The following is an 18166-nucleotide window of genomic DNA, read 5'->3' as shown; positions in this document are numbered from 1 at the left end:
CCCAAACGTTTAGGGGACACCGGATCAAGAGGGGAGCCAGATTTTACAGAGAGACATATCCTGATTAACTCTTCAGGAGGGGGGGTGATGAAATTTGTAAGAAGCCCCAGGCTCTCCGTGCCCCCAGATGTTACATCAAGCTCAACCCCTGTGGAGGGAGGATTAGGGAAGGTCGAATAGATCTTTGCAACCTTAGTAGAGAAGTAGTCGGCGATACGATCGCATGATTCCGCCGAACAGTTCTCCGGGTCTGCAGAAGAATCTATAGTTGTCAAGGACTTATAAATGCAGAAGAGCTCCTTAGCCGAGTTCTTTGCCCCTAGGATTTTTCCTGCGTAAAAGGCCGCCTTCGATTTCTTAATCAGCCTGTGATGTATCCGCCGCTTTTCTAAAAACAGTTCCCTGGCCTGACTGTCATACGCTACCCTCCATGATCTTTCCGCTCGTTTACATTCCGCCTTGGTCAGCCGCAGCTCTCCATTGAACCATGGGGCTGTTCTCTTCGTGCGGCCGCCCGCGGATGACCGGCTGAGTGGTGCAGTATGATCTAGCGCCTCTGTTATGCGCCTATTCAGGTTTAGATCAGCCGATTCTATGGCAGCCCAATAGTAGTATAGGAGATTGGGAACAGCCCAGCCTCCCCGCTCCCTGGGGAGACAGGTCCATTTTGCAGCTCTTCTTACCCGGCGATAGCCCCATAAAAACCGCTGACATATTCTCTCCGCCCTAACCAGTGTTACCTGCGATATCAAAAGAGGGATGGACCTAAAAAAGTATAAAAACTTTGGGAGGATTAACATTTTTAGCACATTACAGCGTCCAAAAAGTGACAAATGAAGATGGTCTAACCTCTCGAGCTTAGTATGGAGAGAGTCGATAGCAGATAGGTAATTTAAATCCGGAATTTGATCAACCACAGGAGAGTTTTGAACCCAAAGATAGATAGCTTCTGTTGCGACAGATACTTGAGAAGGAGGCATACCTGCTGACTGGATAACTTGAGTTTTTGTGATGTTCAACTTATATCCAGACATAGCTCCAAATTGAGCGGCCAAAGCCTCTAGGGCACAAAGGTGGAACCAACATCATCAGTTAGAACAACAATATCATCGGCATAAGCCAATGCCTTGTATTCTATCCCATGAACCCTAAATGGCAATATATCCTGACACGCTTCAATCATAATAAGAAAAGGCTCAATAAACAGGGCAAATAGCAGGGGCAACCTTGTCTTGTTCCCCTGCTGATGTTAAAACACCCTGACTCTTGCCCTGAAATTCGGATTGTCGCAACTGGATAAATATATAATGCCTGAAGAGCCTGGATAAACTCAGCACAGAACCCTTTCTAACGCAGCACAGACCACAGGAACCCCCAGGAGACCCTGTCAAACGCATTCTCGGCATCCAACAGGATCAACCCGAGGGGGGAACTTGTGGCCTACGCCCAATCCAGAAGGGCAATAACGCGCCGGACATGATCGGTTGTATCCCTGCCGGGAATAAACCCATGTTGGCGTAATGAGACCAGAGGAGCTATAAAGCGCGCTAATCTAAAAGAAAGGATTCTGGAGTAAATTTTGCTATCCGTATTGAAGAACGATATTGGCCGGTATGAAGAGGGATTCAACTCATCTTTGCCTTTCTTTTTAAACAAAATGACAGTGGTTTGTCGCCAAGAGTCAGGAATAATACCAGCATGTGCGGCCCAAAATACGGCAAGCAAATCCTGTCTCAACATTCGAGAAAAAGTCTTATAAAATTCTAAATGAATAAGATCAGGGCCAGCAGCTTTACCATTAGCCAAAGATTTGATTGCAGCTTCCGCCTCTTCCCAAGTAATAGGTGCAGAGAGTACCTTGTTTTGTTCTGTTGTTATCCTCGGGGTATCTATAGCCTGCAGAAAATCATTAACACCATCCAGATTCTGAATGACATTAGTCTCCTCAGTATAGAGAGTAGCATAAAATTTCATGAAGACATCCATTACACCCCGTGGGGTATCCTGAATACAACCCTGTTGATCTATGACACGGACAAAACGGTTTGCCATACATTTTTGCTGGAGTCTCTTAGCTAGGACCCTGCCTGAGTTTTCACCAAATTCATACATCGAGGTTCGGAAGAGAACGTATTCAGCCACCAGATCCCGCCAGAGAGACTCCAGCAATTTAGATTTTAATATGGCCACCGCCTTCTGACTCTGTGAAATCTCATGACCTAACCGAATGTTGGTGCTTAACTCCAGCTCTGCCAAGCGTAACTCCTCTAACCGGGTTTTAGTCTGCACCTGTGCAATCTTCCAACGATGGGCAGCGAAACTTTTCGTTTCTCCACACAACGCAGCTTTAAATGCGTCCCAGACTGCACAGTCCGAGGCAGTCCCCCTATAATATCCATAAACTCCAAGATCCAGCGCCCCATGTGGTCCTGATATAATTGATCTACAAGGAGCTTCTTCTCAAATGTCCAAGACCTAAGCTGTTTAATAGGGCGGTTCCAGGGAAACTCTACCACTAAAGCATTGTGATCTGATATGATCCTTGGCACCACCTCAATAGTTGCCGTCCCTGCATACTGATCAGACAGGAAAGCATAATCAAGATGAACTGCTTTGTTATGCGGGATAGAATAGAATGTATATCCGTCCTTATCTTGATGATGGTAGAGCCAAAGGTCTATCAGACCATGTTCGACAATTAAGGCTTGCAGAGCCTTGAACACGCGGGGTTTCCTACCTACATAATTTCGGTCAATTACCAAATTGAATTGGCTGGCAAAATTAATATTAGAATCCCCACAAAACATCATTGGGTGCGGCCATGCTGCTAGCTCCAAATTCATATTTCTAAGGACCTCAGGGTCATCCAAGTTAGGGCCATAAATTGAACAGACCGACAGGACGGTTATTTATCATTATCTCAGCGATCACCCACCTGCCTGCATTGTCCTCTTTAACTCTCTTAAGGGAACCGACTCCCTTCTTCAGCAGAATAGCCACACCCCTAATCATAGAGGTCTGACGAGAATAGGCCACTAACTCATAACCAGGCAGTCTCAGGAGCCCGCGATTGCTCCATGGAATATGGGTCTCCTGTAGACACAATATATCAACATGCATCATTTGAAGAATCTTGTAGAACATCGCACGTTTTTTCCCGTCATTTAACCCACAAATATTCCAAGAACAGAAGTGCAGTCTATTCTGCCCCATTCATAAACAAGTTTATATCGCCCTCTCCAAAATCCAAAGACAGAATTTCAGTAATCCCAATAGACACAGTACTCGTCATAGTAATCCAAAATTTAGCAAAGCAAATTCTTCTCTTGATAGCAAAACACGCATTTCCCCATCTCGACCTTACACCCAAAAAACAAACCAACCCCAAAACACCCCCCACCACCAACCCCTGACCCCACCCAGAACCCTCCCCCCACCCCGACCCAGCCCCTCACCCCCCTTGTAGAGCAACAGGACCGTATTCCTTATGACGGTTTAGGTTGGTTACCACCCAAATTCCCCTGGATCCCACTCCCCCCTGCTAACACACTTGAAAGGCGGACCCTGATCACTAAGGCAAAGCAAAAACAAGAAATTGAAAGAAAGACAATATGCTCAGATCAGCCAATAAAGCTACAGCCCAAACTATAAAAGCCCCGTTCCCAGTACCCAGCCATGTACAGCAATTCTAATTAAATAGAGTCCAGAAACTTCTTTGCCTGTATCTCCAAGGCAAAGTACTTTGTTTGAGTCTTGAAGATTACTTTCAACTTAGATGGGAAAAGTAGGAAAGCCTGCGCTCCCTTGGCCTGAAACAAAGTTACCAGCTGGCGAAGCTGCCACCTCCGTTCCACTGTTGCTGGATAAAAATCAGGCCGGACAACAAATTGGCAGCCCTTCCCCATCCTCCTCCTATCTGGTCTTGCAAGATCGTATATTTTCTCTCGGGCCAGAAAATTATTAAAGCAAATCAAGATTGCTCGTGGCAAGGCAATAGTAGCACCAGAATGACCAGGAGACTGCCTTTTCTTGAACGGGAACCGATGCGCCCGCTGTATTTCTAGACGCCAGTCCCACTGCGTAATTTCTGGAAAGGCTTCAGTGAATAGTTTCACTATGAACTGCCTAACATCTTCACCTTCTTAGCCTTCATCAATTCCTAAAATTCTCAGATTATTTCTTATGGCCCTATTTTCTAAATCAGTACAAAAGGGGGTGGTGATGGACGGAGCATCTGAACCAATCAAATACTCACACCCAGTCAACAGATCTGGGTTTAATCCATCACCGTTCTTTAGCCCATTCTGCCACCCCAGTTCAGACATGGCCATATGCAAATCAGTCTGACCCTGTGCCTCATGGGAACAGTCCAGCCCGAACTGCCAAGCCATGCCTTTCCTGGACCGGAAACAAGCTTCCGAGGACCGGTTTCTGGAATTTCAGCCGTCTTCAGCCCGGTTTGCTTGAATCCAGTGGCAAAGTGAACAAGGGACTCATGTCTGAGCATACCCTGCCAAGTTATGACGAACAAAGCGGTACAAAAGGGGGTGGTGATGGACGGAGCATCTGAACCAATCAAATACTCACACCCAGTCAACAGATCTGGGTTTAATCCATCACCGTTCTTTAGCCCACTCTACCACCCCAGTTCAGACATGGCCATATGCAAATCAGTCTGACCCTGTGCCTCATGGGAATAGTCCAGCCCAAACTGCCAAGCCATGCCTTCCCTGGACCGAAAACAAGCTTCCGAGGACCGATTTCAGGCATTTCAGCCGTCTTCCGTCCTGCTTGCTTGAATCCAGTGGCAAAGTGAGCAAGGGACTCACGTCTGAGCATACCCTACCAACTTATGGCGAACAAAGCGGTACAAAAGGGGGTGGTGATGGACGGAGCATCTGAACCAATCAAATACTCACACCCAGTCAACAGAGTTGGGTTCAATCCATCACTGTTCTTTAGCCAACTCTGCCACCCCAGTTCAGACATGGCCATATGCAAATCAGTCTGACCCTGTGCCTCATGGGAACAGTCCAGCCCAAACAGCCAAGCCATGCCTTCCCTGGAGCGGAAACAAGCTTCCGAGGACCGGTTTCTGGCATTTCAGCCGTTGTCAGCCCTGCTTGCTTGAATCCAGTGGCAAAGTGAGCAAGGGACTCACGTCTGAGCATACCCTGCCAACTTATGGCGAACAAAGCAGTACAAAAGGGGGTGGTGATGGACGGAGCATCTGAAAGAATCAAATACTCACGCCCAGTCAACAGATCTGGGTTTTATCCATCACCGTTCTTTAGTCCACTCTACCACCCCAGTTCAGGCATGGCCATATGCAAATCAGTCTGACCCTGTGCCTCATGGGAACAGTCCAGCCCGAACTGCCAAGCCATGCCTTCCCTGGACCGGAAACAAGCTTCCAAGGACCGGTTTCTGGCATTTCAGCCATCTTCAGCCCGGCTTGCTTGAATCCAGTGGCAAAGTGAGCAAGGGACTCTTGTCTGAGCATACCCTGCCAACTGATGGCGAACAAAGCGGTACAAAAGGGGGTGGTGATGGACGGAGCATCTGAACCAATCAAATACTCACACCCAGTCAATAAATCTGGGTTTAATCCATCACTGTTCTTTAACCCACTCTGCCACCCCAGTTCAGACATGGCCATATGCAAATCAGTCTAACCCTGTGCCTCATGGGAACAGTCCAGCCCGAACTGCCAAGCCATGCCTTCCCTGGACCGAAAACAAGCTTCCGAGGAACGGTTTCTGGCATTTCAGCCGTCTTCAGCCCGGCTTGCTTGAATCCAGTGGCAAAGTGATCAAGGGACTCACGTCTGAGCATACCCTGCCAACTTATGGCGAACAAAGCGGTATAAAAGGGGGTGGAGATTGACGGAGGATCTGAACCAATCAAATACTCACACCCAGTCAACAGATCTGGGTTTAATCCATCACCGTTCTTTAGCCCACTCTGCCACCCCAGTTCAGATATGGCTATTTGCAAATCAGTCTGACCCTGTGCCTCATGGGAACAGTCCAGCCCGAACTGCCAAGCCATGCCTTCCCTGGACCGGAAACAAGCTTCCGAGGACCGGTTTCTGGCATTTCCGCAGTCTTCAGCCCGGCTTGCTTGAATCCAGTGGCAAAGTGAGCAAGGGACTCACGTCTGAGCATACCCTGCCAACTTATGGCGAACAAAGTGGTACAAAAGGGGGTGGTGATGGACGGAGCATCTGAACCAATCAAATACTCAAACCCAGTCAACAGATCTGGGTTTAATCCATCACAGGTTCTTTAGCCCACTCTGCCACCCCAGTTCAGACATGGCCATATGCAAATCAGTCTGACCCTGTGCCTCATGGGAACAGTCCAGCCCGAACTGCGAAGCCATGCCTTCCCTGGACCGAAAACAAGCTTCCGAGGAAAGGTTTCTGGCATTTCAGCCGTCTTCAGCCCAGCTTGCTTGAATCCAGTGGCAAAGTGATCAAGGGACTCACGTCTGAGCATACCCTGCCAACTTATGGCGAACAAAGTGGTACAAAAGGGGGTGGTGATGGACGGAGCATCTGAACTAATCAAATACTCAAACCCAGTCAACAGATCTGGGTTTAATCCATCACCGTTCTTTAGCCCACTCTGCTACCCCAGTTCAGACATGGCCATATGCAAATCAGTCTGACCCTGTGCCTCATGGGAACAGTCCAGCCCGAACTGCCAAGCCATGTCTTCCCTAGACCGGAAACAAGCTTCCGAGGACCGGTTTCTTTGACACCTTCACGCCTGTTGTATTTTCAGTTTCTCGTTTTCTGCATGCTATGTGGCGCAGGCGCTGGTCATATATCAAATATACTTCCTGCTGATACTTCTCTGCCTAGTCCCTCCTGAAGTATGTGGCGTGGGCGCTGGTCATTTATCAAAAATACTTCTCGTTGACACTTTTCTGCCTAGTCCCTCCTGAAGTATGATGCACACGTCCCGTTTGCTTATTACCTGTATTTTTGGTATCTTTTTCACTTTCTTATTCTCTCTTTTAACTATGTTTTTAGTTTTTATGATATTTAATTGAGTATTTTATTTCAATGGTGATGTACATAGTCACAATGTTGTTTTTATTGATTGTATGTTTGTATCTTTTAAGGTCTATGACCGAAACAAAGATTATTTGAATGAATGAATGAATGAATGAATAATTATGTGGAAAACAATTGCAAACTAGGATATTTTGCCATTCATGTTTTGACTACTCTTGTAGAAAAAGGGAGGTGAAGTGCTGATGACAGAAACTCCATGGCTGGGAGACAAATGGCTTGCGATTCCACTTTTAAGGATATTTTGGACATTCTGTGATTGTAATCGTATCCTACTTTGTGAATGTATTTTAATGTCAATAACTCATATTAAACATTAAGTAAACACGTATATCCATTGGTTAAAATAAATAATGTAATAAGCTGCAACTGGTCAGTGAAATGGGAAACAAATACAAAAACTTGGGATATTTTGCTCTACCTGCCACACCTCTGACTCTGCCCACTGATCCAATCTATGGGTTAGTCCTGCCCTCTGATTCTCCGCCCACAATTCCCCTACTTTTTTTCCCCCTCTTCGACCACTGGATATCACATAGTGTTGGTGTGTGCTCTGAAATAAAATGCCAGCCTCACATGTTTACCTTGTAGGTTACATGAATACATTCATGGGTAAATAGATGCATAAGGAAATCTGCCACTGAAGTTTCAGTATAATGGCTCTGAAGATGATATAATAAGCAGAAATCTGTTACAGCCTTCCTACAAGTTCTTTGTTAGTGAGCAAAACTAGCATCATCTGCAAACGCCGCTTCCATTCTCTAAGTATGTACACCACACCATCGATTTTGCCTGGTAGTGGTACTTATATGTGCACTAATTCCATGCAGTGTTACTGAGTGCAGTAAAACTGTACATAATTAGTACATATGCAAATACACCATATGTGTGTTAACCAGAAGTCACGCTAGTGGGCATCTTGATCTGTACAACAACAGTTCAGTGACTTTTTGGCCAACTCGTCCCGGTCGTGTAAATTTAACTAAGCGCACTTCGCAGGACGTTTCCACCGATCTGCTAGGCAATTGAGAGGTGCCGATCAATGTCTTTTTGACTGCATTTCCTTACAGAGATTATCTACGACCGAAGTCTGGAGGGAATCCCCAGCTGTCCGCCGATGTATCTGATGTATCTGTGTCTGTTCTGTACCTGTTTTTTATCAATCTTATGGGACCCTATTGCTAAACCTATTTAATACATGTGTTTCTCTTCACCCTTTCTATACTAATCTCATTCTTCTTGCATTTCCCTTTTCAATTCCGACCTTCCTCACCCTCGCAAGTATTGTTGTTGTTTCTATTAATAGTTGACTCTATCTACCTACTCTTACCTTTTTATCGCTTTTATTCTGCTTTGTTCATTTATTTATCCATATGTCCCTCTAACTCGTCTTTAATTATGCTCTGGTATCACTCTCTCTTTCGGGCTTTCCCTTCCCAATTGTTTCTATTGATTATTGACTCTGTCTTCCTACTCTAATTTGTTCTCCGCTTATTATTCTTCTTGGCTCATTGTTTTACCCATATGTACCTCTAACTCTTTCTATATGTATGCTCGTGTATTACTCTCTCTTCCGGTATTCCAATTTTGATATCCCTAATCTCTAATCTCTATCCCTAATCTCTAATTTTGATATCCCTAATCTCTAATGTCCCTCCAACTCTTTCTATATTTATACTCTCGTATTACTCTCTCTTCCGATATTCCAGCCCTAATTTTGATATCTCTTACTTTGTTATTCCACGCCTTGGAAGCATTGTTGTTGTTTTACCGATTGTTAATCTATTGGATTGCAAGTGTTGCCGCTGTGATACCGATCACCATTTTTACCCATTATTTATCTATCTGATTTGCTCCATGTTGTTGATGTAATTTGTTTATCTAATTTGTTTACCTATTCTCTCCTGCTCTACCCTCCATTTCCTTAAGTTCCCTCCCGCCATTCTCTCCTCTCACATCTTCCCAACATGCCTCCCCACAGCAGTGACCTTCACCCCCTGGACCCTACTCTCTCCAAACATGGCCCCAACTCAAGGACCATTCTCTACCCCCACCAATCTCTCCAAACATGCAAAGAAAATTTTCAAACATAAACTCCTTATCCGTAACCTTGAAAAACAATTGTTGATAACTACCTTAGCCTCTCCTCCCCCATTATAACCAACTACATATTTTACTCCAAACGCCCTTCCAAATGGAAAAGCATCTTCCTACAACACCTCCCAATCTCTAAATCAACTAAAATATCATACGGATTCAAATTATCCACCACTCCTTCCCCAGCCTTTCAGGGCGATATTGATATCTCTATCTTCAAAACTGGATACATCCTCAAACAAGCCACGGCTTCTCACCTTTCCATCTTTGAACACCACTTCAGCATTATGTCCCTCCTCCTTGACCAATCTGTGCCTAACAATACTTCTCCCCAACTGAATAACGCCCTTCCAACCTCTCCCTCCCCCCACCCCCTAACTCCACTTCCACTCTAAACCATCCAGCAAACACTATCCTCCAACAATTTACTCCATCATTACCCTCCCTGGACCTCTCTACAGCAAACGACACCCCCAACCACCTTTACCTATTTTTCATCCCCTTCTAAATTTCCTCTCTCCCCCTAACTCCCGTAACTCACACTTCTCGGACCGCTCCACTAAAAACGGTAGCCCCAATCCCTGCCCTCAATGTATCATTCCCTACCCATGATCCATCCTCTTCCTGACCCCCCAACTCCTCTCCCCCCTCCTAAACACTAACATACTCTACCGTCCTTTCCCTTCAGTCCCCTAACACAACTCCTCACCGCCCTCCTCTTCCCCATCCTGAACACCCTCTCCTCCTCCCTATCCCTCCTATCCTGCCCCTCCATGCCCTCCAAACTCCAAACTCCACCTCCTAATCCTTTATCCCAACCCCGTTAAAAACTCAACCCCTCCACCCCAACATACCCGCTCTCCACTCGCTCTATGTTCTTTTATCCTCTCTGAGCTCCTATCCTGAAGTTCTTAACCTCCTGTCTAAACTAGACCAACCCCTCACACCTAACAGCCCCGACATCTCCCTCTCCACACCCTCCACCATATCTCCCCTCTTACACATTAGGCCACCCACCGCAACTAATGCAGACCTTTCCCTACCCCCAGATATTTCTCTTCCCCTGGCCCATGCCCCTTCAGTTCCTCCTGTTTCATCCACCCGTATCAACCTATCTAACTTGATTACTGAACCCCTCTCACCTAACAGCCATGTCACCCCTCAATCCACGCCCACTACCCTATCTCCCCCCACAAATCAGTCCATCCTCTACAACTAACTCAGACCATTCCCTACCCCCGCCCACGCCCCTTCAATACCCTCCTTATCCCAATTGCCACGAGCCTACACAACATTGAACTTGATCTATCCAACTTGATTACCAAACCCCTCACACATAATAGCCCCGTCCCTCCTCACTCAACACACCCTACCCTATCTCCCCCATACATATCAGTACACTCTCCGCAACTAACCCAAACCATGCACCCTCGGTACCTCACCTCTCCATAATTGCCCAGTGACTACACAATATTGAACTTGACCTATCTAAATTAACTACCAAACTTTCTCAATTCAGGAAAGATGTTATCTACCTCAGTGCCAGAGGCCTCCCTCACCATAAAATCCCCCCCACCCCCCAAAAATCCCAAACACCAAACAAAATAATTGGAGATCAACTCCTCTCCGCTGCCGTTTACATAAACCTCACTGCACCTCGAACCATCTCTCCCCATCCAACCTCTCCGACCTATGCAACTCTTACCTTCCTAGTTTACCAACCACCAATCCTCCTCCTCCCTATTCCGACATCCCTGTTATCCTTGGGACTAATAGAACCCCCTCCTCCCCCACTTCCCCCAGACCACCGACCCAACTCACATCAATCCACTCTTGCACACCCACCATATGCAACCCCACACCACTTACATGTATGCTTGTCAACTGTCGTTCCGCAGTCCAACATGCCACAGAAATTTCGGAAACTATCCTGAGTGAATCAACTGACATTGCATTCCTCACAGAAACCGGGCTCAATGACCACTCAACGAGCATACTTGACCTACTCTTCCCCCTGGTATACTCTAGTCTTAGGAAAGATAGATATGACAGAGCTGGGGGTGGTCTAGCCATTATTTTTAAAAATGAACTTCAGTTATCCCTTGTCAACAACTCTGGCTACTCCTCCTGCGAATACCTGGTAGCTGAACTGACAACTCAAAATTCCCAGCCAATTCGTCTACATAACATTTATCGCCCCCCCTGGAGCCCCCCAGCACTTCATCAAGGACTTATCTGAGCTCCTGATACAATCCTCACTATCCAACTCAAAAAATCTCTTTCTTGGAGATCTGAACCTTAATTGGAATGATACGGATGACCCCACTATCTTTCTCCTCACTAATCTATTTGAGATCAATGAACTCAAACAACTGTGCCTGTCCCCGTCACACACCAAAGGAGCCATCCTTGACGCCATTCTCTCTAAAGAAGATCTGGCCTCCGTGACCAACATTGTCCCCATTGACTGGTCTGGCCATCACCTTATACTATTCACCATTGCTACCACTGTGAATCTCCCCACCTCCAAAATTAACAGACCTAAGAAAATGACCAGAAATCTAAAACGTATCCCCGGGTGTTCTTGAGTCTAAACTCCAAGCTTAACTTCTTCCTATTCCTCCCTAACAAAATGCCAATGAGCTCACTGAACACTTTAACAATACTGTCACCGGTATCCTTGACAAATTGGCCCCGCCTAAACTCAAATACCAAAGAAGCACCCCCTCCAACTCTTGGTTTAATACCGAGCTTAATAACGAAAGACGGTCACTCAGATTGTCGGAAAGAACCTGGAGACACCATCCATCTCCCTCCCATCTTGCACTCCTCAGACGTGCTAGATCCACGTACAAAAAACACATCTTTAAGGAAAAGGCATCCTTCTTCCGCACTCAACTTGATCGTGCCAAAAACAGACCTAGGGAACTCTTAAAAATCATTCAAATCCAAACTTCCCCCGCACCTCCAATTCTGATAGACTCCTCAGCTAGATGTGAAGAAATTTCCCACTTCTTCTTGGAAAGATAGCCAAAATTGATCAATCCTTACATGCCACGAAGCTCCCCTCTACCTCCCAATGCAATCCTGTCCTCACCTCTAATGCCTTCTCCACATCCCCTCGACCAGTTGACCTCTTCTCTCTCACGCCCACTATTCAACCGATCCCCAGCGACTCTCCTCACCTGCCTACTTCCTCACCCCTAACCACTCCCCACATCTATCCTCGACCACATCTCCGGAATCCAACTCCCCTAACTCACAACTAAAGAACAATGCCTCCTTGCTCAACTTCCTCCCCATGACTGAGCTTGAAGTCCTTAAAATAATTGGTAATCTTAAACTGTCCTCCCACACAAAAGACCCCTCACCTTCTAACCTTGTCCCTGCCCTTAAGCATATCATCGCCCCATACTGGACCACAATCATTAACACCTCTCTCCACTGGCTGTGTCCCCACCTCCCTTCAACTTTGACAAATCTCTCCCATAATCAAGAACCCCAAAGCTGACCCAAATGACCTAAACAATCTCCACCCCATCACCAACCTCCCCCTTCTCTCAAAGGTCCTTTAAAAATGCGTCCTACTACAACCAGATAAACACATCGAAAACTTCAACCTACTCGACCCCTTTCAATCAGGCTTTAGGGAAGGCTGCAGCACCGAAATGGCAATGCTCAATGTCATTGATGACATCCACCACTCACTTGATAAGGGCGAGACCTGCCTTCTTATCCTCTTGATCTCTCTGCTGCGTTCGATACTGTCAACCATTCAGCCCTACTTAATGTGCTTAGGACCCACTTCGGCCTTAATGGCACTGCCTACAAATGGTTTGTCTCCTACTTACAACATCGAACTCAGCAAATCAAAATTCTAAACTGTCTTTCTAACCCCACTCCTGTCTCCCTTGGAGCCCCCCAAGGATCTATTCACTCTCCCTCCCTCTTTAACCTATTCATGGAACCCCTCACCGTCATTCTTAAACAAGCAGGCATCAACTACCACCTCTACGCCGACGACACCCAAATCTATTACAAGATCAAAAATAACGCTGGCATCCTACACCTGGACAACACCCTTACCAAGATCCAAACCTGGTTCCATTCCAATCATCTAAAACTTAACCCTAACAAAACCAAAATCAATCAAGAAATCTTTATTTCGGCAATATGCCATAAAAGAATACAAGAGCATAAAAAAATTTAAAAACCAATTTTCATAGATGGCAAATCAATTCATAGTAGCAGGACAAGAAATTTTCCGATAGTTTCACAATACAAGCAGTTAAGAATACATTTTTACAGTTAAAAAGCACAACTTTAAAAAAGAGACAATAGATAATTTGATAATAGGCAGCAAAGATTTGCAGGATTTACAGTATTCTTGTTATTAGCTGTCAAACAATAATCAAGTTCTGGCGATTAAATATCTTCGCTTATGCCACATTGCTGCCAGGTATTGTGAAACGGTATAAAAGGGGGTGGTGATGGACGGAGCATCTGAGCATACCCTGCCTCACTTATGGTGGCCAAAAGCGGTACAAGTGCGGCAGGGTATGCTCAGACGTGAGTCCCTTGCTCACTTTGCCACTGGATTCAAGCAAGCCGGGCTGAAGACGGCTGGAATGCCAGAAACCGGTCCTCGGAAGCTTGTTTCCGGTCCAGGAAAGACATGGCTTGGCAGTTCGGGCTGGACTGTTCCCATGAGGCACAGGGTCAGACTGATTTGCATATAGCAATGTCTGAACTGGGGTGGCAGAGTGGGCTAAAGAACGGTGAAAGATTAAATCCAGATCTTTTGACTGGGTGTGAGTGTTTGATTGATTCAGATGCTCCGTCCATCACCACCCCCTTTTGTACCGCTTTTGGCCGCCATAAGTGTGGCAGGGTATGCTCAGACGTGAGTCACTTGCTCACTTTGCCACTGGATTCAAGCAAGCCGGGCTGAAGACGGCTGGAATGCCAGAAACCAGTCCTCGGAAGCTTGTTTCCGGTACAGGGAAGACATGGCTTGGCAGTTCGGGCTGGACTGTTCCCATGAAGCAGAGGGTCAGACTGATTTGCATATAGCCATGTCTGAACTGGGGTGGCAGAGTGGGCTAAAGAACGGTGATGGATTAAACCCAGATCTTTTGACTGGGTGTGAGTGTTTGATTGATTCAGATGCTCCGTCCATCACCACCCCCTTTTGTACCGCTTTTGGCCGCCATAAGTGTGACAGGGTATGCTCAGACGTGAGTCCCTTGCTCACTTTGCCACTGGATTCAAGCAAGCCAGGCTGAAGACGGCTGGAATGCCAGAAACCGGTCCTCGGAAGCTTGTTTCCGGTCCAGGGAAGACATGGCTTGGCAGTTCGGGCTGGACTGTTCCCATGAGGCACAGGGTCAGACTGATTTTCATATAGCCATGTATGAACTGGGGTGGCAGAGTGGGCTAAAGAACGGTGATGGATTAAACCCAGATCTTTTGACTGGGTGTGAGTGTTTGATTGATTCAGATGCTCCGTCCATCACCACCCCCTTTTGTACCGCTTTTGGCCACCATAAGTGTGGCAGGGTATGCTCAGACGTGAGTCCCTTGCTCACTTTGCCACTGGATTCAAGCAAGCCGGGCTGAAGACAGATGGAATGCCAGAAACCGGTCCTCGGAAGGTTGTTTCCGGTCCAGGGAAGACATGGCTTGGCAGTTCGGGCTGGACTGTTCCCATGAGGCACAGGGTCAGATTGATTTGCATATAGCCATGTCTGAACTGGGGTGGCAGAGTTGGCTAAAGGACGGTGATGGATTAAACCCAGATCTTTTGACTGGGTGTGAGTGTTTGATTGATTCAGATGCTCCGTCCATCACCACCCCCTTTTGTACCGCTTTTGTCCGCCATAAGTGTGGAAGGGTATGCTCAGACGTGAGTCCCTTGCTCACTTTGCCACTGGATTCAAGCAAGCCGGGCTGAAGACGGCTGGAATGCCAGAAACCGGTCCTCGGAAGCTTGTTTCCGGTCCAGGGAAGACATGGCTTGGCAGTTCGCGCTGGACTGTTCCCATGAGGCACAAGGTCAGACTAATTTGCATATAGCCATGTCTGAACTGGGGTGGCAGAGTGGGCTAAAGAACGGTGATGGATTAAACCCAGACCTTTTACTGGGTGTGAGTGTTTGATTGATTCAGATGCTCCGTCCATCACCACCCCCTTTTGTACCGCTTTTGGCCGCCCTAAGTGTGGCAGGGTATGCTCAGACGTGAGTCCCTTGCTCACTTTGCCACTAGATTCAAGCAAGCCGGGCTGAAGACGGCTGGAATGCCAGAAACCGGTCCTCGGAAGCTTGTTTCCGGTCCAGGGAAGACATGGCTTGGTAGTTCGGGCTGGACTGTTCCCATGAGGCACAGGGTCAGACTGATTTGCATATAGCCATGTCTGAACTGGGGTGGCAGAGTGGGCTAAAGAACGGTGATGGATTAAACCCAGATCTTTTGACTGGGTGTGAGTGTTTGATTGATTCAGATGCTCCGTCCATCACCACTCCCTTTTGTACAGGTATTGCGAAACGGCAAAAAACAATGATTCTAGTTGTAGCTGTTTTTAATACTCTAAAAGCATGCATACATTGTATAAAACCCAGATTCTTATACAAAGGTACGAGCTAGTACTTCCTGGGCTTGTAATATGCTGGACAAAAGAAGACAACATGTTGTTCATTTTCGAATTTGCATTTACACCCAGGACAATTTTTCAGGGCAACTGTTGTCCATCTACTAGTAAAGGCTCGCAAAGGTAAGGTACCATATCTCCACTGTATATACAATTTTCTTGCTAGAATGGAATAGATGTCATCCATGAAATGCTCAAAATAATAAAAATATTTGACCATTAAAAAAGAAGCAGTTAAAGTACCCACATGGGGATTGGACAGTGCAGCGGTAAGTTTGTCGTCACAGAATGACCTCGTAAGTAGCTTACGTGTGATCCTTTTACAGCCCCTCTCTGGGTCAGACCAGAGTACAGGAACTCCTAGCCTTGCACATTCATTCTTTATAAATATAAGCCAGGGAATTTTCCCTGTGCTAGCGAAGGTCAGTATTTCGTTAAGTCCCTCCCTGTAATTTGACAGGACCGGTATAGCCCAGAGCCTGTGCCAAAACCTGGGAGGTTTGAGCGCTAGCTCCTCATCAATGGGTCTGATCCCCAAATCGAGCCTTAATGGGAAAAGTGGAGTACTAGATGGTAACGCTAGCAACTGTCTTAGAAATGTATTTTTGATCTTGGTCATTTCAGGCCTACAGGAATATTCCCATAGTTTGCCGCCATACATAATCACACCCCTGGCTTGTGTTTTATATACCTCCAATGGTGGGCCAACAGGTTTAATGGTGAACTTGTTGGATAGCTTGAGGATTCCGACTGTGAGTTGGGCCAATTTTAATTGTGACTTGATTTGCTGGGGGCCACAAGTCAAACTCTCATTAATAGTGACCCCCAGGTAATCAAAAGTCGATACCCTTTCCAACCTTGTTGTACCAAGACTGAGATTTGGCCGAGTGGTTGCCGGGGGGTTGAAGATCATAAACTTTGTTTTGAGAGAATTTATCTCCAGACCCCGTCCACTACAGAATTCTTCAAAGCCGTCCAGTATACGCTGTATCCCCATTGGGGATTTAGACAACAGCAGGGTATTGTCGGCAAATAATAATCGCAAGGACCCTACTACCAGCCAGCTTTGGAGCATCATTGTTCTGTACTCCATTCAGGTGCGAGATTACCCCGTTGACATAGAGGCAGAACAGGGTGGGCGCGAGCACACATCCCTGCCTAACCCCCCTGCCAACGGGAAATCTAGATGACAATGCACCGTTTTTCCCACATCTGACTTGGGCAAAGTTCTCCTCATGCAACCTCATCAGTATGGACAAAAGATGGACCGGTATACCCAGCTCGAGTAGGACAGTCCGTAGTTTCCCCCGTGGGACTAAATCAAAAGCAGAGCGAAGGTCGACGAACACCAGATAGAGGCTGCCACTCTCTATTCTCACCGTTTTCCAGAACAGTAGTGACAAACGGAAAATTTGATCCATGGTGGAGGTGTTTTTCCTGAACCCTGCTTGATACGGGTTAAGAATTGTTTGATCCTCTATCCAATCCTGCAAGCGGTCCAGAATGAGTCTTGCGAAGATCTTCTGGGGAACATCAATAAGGCTGATGGGCCTGTAGTTGGCTGGGAGCAGAGAGGAACCCTTTTTAACTATAGGGACTATCTCTGCGCCCAGCCAAGTACAGGGCACCGCCATGCCTCTCAGGATCGCGTTAAAGAGGATTTGAAAATATGGACCCTATATTTTCGGTTCCTGCCTGAAGAGGTCACCCGGGAGTTTGTCTAAACCTGGGGCTTTGCCTATGGCAAGCTTATAAATTGCATTACAAACTTCCGTTGATGTGAATTCTAACACCTCAGATTGTAGAATAAGAGCTGGATGTGTCAATACGCTTACAGGGGTATCTGTAGGGTCCTCAGTGGAGTAGAGAGCCGGAAATGATCTTCCCAGGCCTCCGCTGCTATATTTGGTTCAATGGCAGCTTTCAGTTCTCCGCAGCCATTGTTGATTATAGTCCAAAATTTCCGGGAGTCTTTGGTTGCTAGTGCAGAAGATAAACTGGACCACTTATCATGGTCCCACTCTTCCTTTGCGCATTTAGTCAGCCATTTATAATATGCTCTCCTAACTTTGATTTCAAGTTTATTATTGTTTTTCTTTAGAGCATGTAGAAGCTCTGACTTTGCCTTCCTACAAGCTGCATTATACCAGGTGCATTGTCGGACCCCTTTTTTCTTCTTGGCCACCCGTGGGTTAAGTACCTCTGCCAGATTGGATACTAGGTACACTTGGCTGGGGTATCCGAAGGAGTTTCGACCATTGCATGCTCCTAGAGACTGATTTAGGGATAAAGGCGTAATCTGTATGGCTAGAGGAGACCATGCCCTCGGAGATGGGGCCT

Source organism: Lissotriton vulgaris, chromosome 6 (genome assembly GCF_964263255.1).
Source record: "Lissotriton vulgaris chromosome 6, aLisVul1.2, whole genome shotgun sequence".
Taxonomy (NCBI): Eukaryota; Metazoa; Chordata; class Amphibia; order Caudata; family Salamandridae; genus Lissotriton; species Lissotriton vulgaris.
The sequence above is the reverse complement of the archived record's forward strand: the minus strand, read 5'-3'. Positions refer to the sequence as shown.